We start from the raw sequence: 6052 nt of genomic DNA on the forward strand, positions 1-6052 counted from the left end.
AAGTTCTCTCATACAAATTCTAATCAAATATAATTATAACCAAAAAGCAGCCACTTGCCATTTTTCATTTAGGATTTTGGTGAGGATTCAATGAATTCCATTGTTTTTATTATTGCTATTATTATTATTACAAGCAGCCTAATCCCAGGCAAATGGACCATTTTACTAGGCTCTTTGTAATATTGACAATGTTTCAAAATCAATATTACCTTCTTAAAATTCTATGAACCTTGGGAACATAAGTTAGGAACAACCTCTGTAGAAAGCTAGTAGTTTTAATATGTGTTAAATGCCAGTAAGTGCTAAAGGATTTTTGACAAGTGCAGTATATACCATTTTGGGTCCCAAAGCTTCCATGATAGCCAGATGGTTCCAAATTGTGTCCACAGTCTACAAAAAGGTTGCTAGGAAAATTGGCTTTGTTTTGTTTCAAAATAATATGTGGTATTACAGCTTCACTTGAGACATTTTCCAGCACTTTGTTGCTTATGTCTATATATACTATTTTAGATTTTACTCTTTATTCTGCACTACATTACAAAAATAATTTCACACAAGGCCGAAACCTATGATTACTTTTGTGGTAGGCAGCAGTAAACCATACCCCAGTGTTTATAAAATGATGACAATGAGCTATCTGAGGATTTTGTCTGTATTTAAAAGTTTTAGGAGATTTAATCTCATTTATTTTTTGCTTGATATATATATTTGTTTTGGTAGTTTCAGTGAACCATATTGGTTTTAGGAAGGAAAAAGATTGGGCAAGTATTGAAAATTTCATACCTTTACCACTACAATTCCTGATATTGTCTAGACAGTTTTGAAACTTCAGAACGTTTATGACTTGCTTTATAAAAGACTCATAGTATTTAACTCCTCACTGATCAATGATTCTAGCATTTTTTTCATGAAATATTTATTACTGAGAAGGAAAAGCAAAATAATGTCAATGTTGCATATGTAACTACAAAATGCATTTAGAAATTCACAATTCACCACTAGCTGTTTTGTTTGCTGGGTTATAATATTTCATTTGTATTTATAAAACTGCTTAAGGAAATGTTTATAGTTCATTTCATTCCATTGCTTTGCGAAATTTTGGTATTTGTGATGTACAGATCAAAGTGGTCATCTGTGTTTGAAAACATCAGAGATTTCTTTAAAAATGTTCAGGCAAAAATATATAGACAAAATAACAGTCTCTTAGACTTTAATCTTTTCGATTAAAGCTCCAGTGGTGGAATTTTATTCTTGAGCTTTCAAGACAGAGAACAGATTTTTTAGATGAAAAGCTGCAGACTCGTTTACAAAGACGTAATATTTTCTTGTGCCGATAGCATACCCTGAGGGCCCCCACCCAGAGTAAAGAGAGGCGGAAAGAAGATTCTGTCACGACCCAAAGGCAACTGGTTGATGAGGCCAAATAAGTACATGATGATTTATTTGTGTGTCAGGTGCCAAGGTGTGGGATGTGAAGAGTTGTATCTATAAACCAAAATGAGGCAGACCACAGGGTAGACGTTGGTAAGTGATGAATGTGAAAGAAGTCAATGTCAGAAATGATACACTTCTTGAGGCAAATTAGAAGCCACACTCTCTGCAGAGGCTTCTCTCTATAAAGGGAAAGAAGAGGGGGAAAGGAAGGCAGCTAACTAGGTGCCAGGTACTTTTTTAGGTTCTGGGTGTGCTAAGAGGAATATGACATCATCTCTGTCTTCCGGGAGTTCACAGGCTAGTAGGAGAAAATAATATTGTGTATTTGTTAGGCTCCAGGCACTCTGCATATACCATCACATTTATCTTCATGGAAAAAGATAAAAACTAGTGAGGAGTGGCCTTCATTTGGTCTAGAAAATGTTCAAAAAGGAGAATGGGGTGATAAGACCTTATCTGTATATCCAGGTCTTCCCAGGAGAGAAAATATCCTTATCACTTTAAAAACAAAACAGAACAAACCAACCAACCCCAGACTACTCAGTGTTCTGTTACTTTGGATGGATGAGCTTATGATCCTGATTCTAGACCCATACACCCAGGAAACAAACCTTGACTCTGAACTGAAGACCCTTCCAAGACAGTAAATAAAGAGAACGAGGCTAAAATAGTATATCCGATTTGATAAGACATATAGTTATATATAGATACTCTATGGGTCAGGGCATGGGACCAGTTGACACTTGAAATGTAAGAAGAATATTCTAGAAATCCAGATTACAGTTGCTAGATAGGAGACTGAAGCTTGAGCAATCCAGTGCAGTGACCCCTGAATTAATGTTGGGAGGCAGAAGAGGATAGTGGTGAAGTGCACAGGCTCTGCAGTCAGTGGCCTGTGTTCATATCCTGGGTCTGACATTGACCAGTTGTACCACCTTGAATAAGCTATCTAGGTTCTCTGGGTTTCAGTTTCTTTGTCGGTAAAATGAGACTAATAATAGTATTTGCTTCACAGGGTTGTTGATATAAATAAATGAGATAATACATTCAAAGTGCTTAGAAGGATGCCTGGAATGTAGTATGCAGTTAACAAATATTAGCTGTTGCTATTATTCCGAGAATGAAACCTCAGAAGCAGGCAGAGTTTCAGCTAGAATGAGGGAACTTCCTTTGAGTCGTGAAGGAGGCAAAATTAGTGCAATTAAAAAAAAAAAAACCTGTACATAGCAGACAGAAAGATAAAAACACTTGCCATCTCGAATAGATTGTGCAGGTTAGAATATAAGTTGAGTTAGATATGCCACTACTATGTCCCTAGAGCCCCATCCTTTCCTCTATCTTAGCTCTTGTTAAGTGAATTATAAGTGTCTCTTTGTTTGTCTGTCTTCTTCACTGGACTATGAGCTACTTAGGGGCAGATACTGTACTTTTCTGTAACCTAAGTACCTACTATAATGTCTGGCATATGGTAGATGCTCGTAAATGTTGGTTGAAATAATAAAAATGTTTAAGACAGGCTTAAATAAACACACACAACAACCCTGTCTCTGGCTTCTCACTTAAAAAGGGCATTTAGAAAGATTGGCCTCATAGGTAAACCCAGAGATTATCAAAAGGAGGTGCTCTTTAAACAAAAAAAAAAAAAAAAAAAACCAATTCTTTTCTTTAATCATTTTTGTAAAGGAAGTGAATTTTAGTAAGTGCTGAGAGAATGTGTAAACTCACCACAGGTAACACTATCATAACACTGTCACAGGAGAATTCACACCTATAGATGAGCTAGTGGAAGAACAAAGTTAGTTTTGAAAGGTCAGAGAAAAAGATTTTGAAATGTCAGAGTCACTCTATAAAACTGACCACCCTTGGCATTATTCCTTTAATCTACCTGGGTTTGAGAATAGCCTAGGGCATTTGAAATGAAGACAATTAGCACCTCAGACAGGGCTCCCACATGCAAAATCCTGTCACCTCTCAGAGACCTCAGGAGTTGACAAGTTTGGATAAGAAGATACTTTCAACCTTGGCTGGCAGTTTTTCTAAAAATTCAATGCTTTTATATTTGATTTAAATGGCATCTATATTCTAAAAGGTTGTAACTGTGAAGCTTTCTTCCTCCATTCTATGATTTTTCCCCTTAGGTTACTGTAAAATGCCAAGAATGAAAATATTTCCTTTATTGAGGGAGATTGAGGAAATAGGTCTTTATTCTTGTACACAAATAAGTTCAATTCATTTCCCCTCTGTTTCTCTCTAAAGCACATATGGCTTTTGTTTAGAGAATAGAATGTTAAACCTAGAAGTGACCTTAGGGGTCATCTGGTTAAATTCCATTTGACAGATGGAGAAAATGAGACTCAGAAGAAGTGATTTAGTGGCAAAACATGGCGTATATTTAAACTCTCCTAATTACTGGAATACTGCTCCTTCCAATTCATCTTGTCATTTCAAAGATGACCATAGGCATGTAGAACCAATATTGTGTGTGTGTGCATGTGTGTGTGTGTGTGTGTGTGTGTAAAAGAGAATTTCAGTATTTTTTCTTTTATTGAGAGCATTAATTTCATTCTTTCATTCACACAACAAATATATGTAGCATCTACTACTTGCCAGACACAGGATACAGTGGTGAGCAAAGTACACAAAATCCCTCCATCATGGACCTTACATTCTAGTGGGGGAGACAGACAACAAATAATTAATTAAATAATTCTGCTCCTAAGAGGTTTATACTTGTATTTGGGGTCCATTCTTCCTAACTCTTTCTCTGTTGCTGCCTCTACTATCTTCATTGCTCCCCTCTTTCATTTTCTCCCATTTCCTCTCGTGTGTATGGGGAGAGAGAAGGAAGAGAGTCATTTCAATTCTTTTCTCTACACTTCAAGCTCAGTGTGAAGTTTTGAGTTTGCTAAAGTCAGGTTTGGTACTGGTGTAGGATTATAGTGAAGATGTCAGTATTTTTCATCAACACGGCACTAGTGGGCTGGCTCAGCTGTCAGCTTGCTTGTAAGATGACAATGAGGTACTGGATGTGAAAGTTGTACTATTACCTTATAATTTATCTGTTTTTAAATGCAATTTTAGTTGTACTGAACCCTGTCGTACCTGGGTGCTTTGACAGGTGTGCATTTTAGCAACACGGAACAAAACAGAAAGAAAAGAAGAATGCACGGTATGCTTGTGCTGTCAGATCCAGGTTGCTCTGTTCCTAAGTTTATGGATGATTTGTTCAGAATTGTTAAGAGACACACAAAAAAAAGGTTAGGTTTTGTTTTCACTTATGTGACACCAAATGTTCTCACAGTTCACCTCACAGGTCGACTGTTGCTCATATGGACCGATACAAAGGGATCCACTTCTCTGTCTCCTCCCTTCTATTTGAAATTCCACCATTTTGATTAATTCCTCTGGGCTAACCATTTGCCTGCTCAATATATGGAGAGTCCAAGGTGGACAACCTTTCAAATCCTTAATGTTGGAGTATGCATTCATATATCAGATTAATTTCTTCCTTGATACAAAGCACGAAAAGGGGTAAGAGGTGGAGTTGGTCAAAAACATGTGAGGAAGGAAGATGATAAGATAATATTGGTCCAATTCCCCAGAGCCATCCCCAAATGTCACCTTGAATGCTTTTAAAAAAAAAATTCTTAATGCTGAAAATGACTAGTAGGAGACTTATGTTTATACTTTGCATACTAAGGCTGGACACTCTTCAATCAAGAAGAAAAATTGTTACCAGCTACCACTGAAATCTTGGAGGATTGTTCTTAACCCTAGTAGATGAAGAGCAAATATCTGCCTTTGGTGCAGGTCAGCTCTGTACATCCAATCCATTGGTAAGCCACGTGAGGAATTAAGTGTCGTTCTCCCTATTGAGCTTCCAGGCTTGCCATATTCTCCAAGAACTACACACTGAAGTTGCAGAAAGCATATAATAGACGACATAGCTTCAGCTATTTAAGTTCCAATTTTAAAAGTACTTTACATAATCTAAAGGTACATGTATAAGACCATTCAGCTTCAGCAATAAATAAAGTCTTACTCTAGTGAAAATGCAGGAAGTTTTGGGGAAATATTACCTAGCACATTTTGAAATAGAAGCAATGCTTTATTTCAGAGAAGAAAATGCAGATTGAAAGGTTTTAAAATATTAAAGACAGTTTAGCATCAATTGAAGAAATAACATTTTCTAGAAACAACAGAGAATAAAAGTTACAATAATATTATCAACAACTTGCAAATGATTCAAAACAGATTTTATGGCCAAAATGCTGAAAGTTGGGCCCTATACACCAAAGGGCACATACAAATGCATATAAAGGCAAAGCACCAGTTAAATGATTCACAGTCTCATGTAAAGCCCATCAAATAGATAAATCTGGAAAATCTTTGGATGTACATTGTGACTTTTGTATCTCAACTAGCACTTTGGGACCTTGGACAAGGTGTTAGGAAAGAAATCAATATTTACTCAGGACCAAGACTTTCAAGATGACTGCGTGAGGTAGAAGGAAGAGGGAGAAGAAGAACTTGCCCAAAGTTCACTGTTCATCTACTATGTCCGATTCTGTGGGAGTCTTCATGGCCATGTTCAGTAATGATTGCATACTGACAGTAC

This window comes from Macaca thibetana, chromosome X (genome assembly GCF_024542745.1).
Source record: "Macaca thibetana thibetana isolate TM-01 chromosome X, ASM2454274v1, whole genome shotgun sequence".
Taxonomy (NCBI): domain Eukaryota; kingdom Metazoa; phylum Chordata; class Mammalia; order Primates; family Cercopithecidae; genus Macaca; species Macaca thibetana.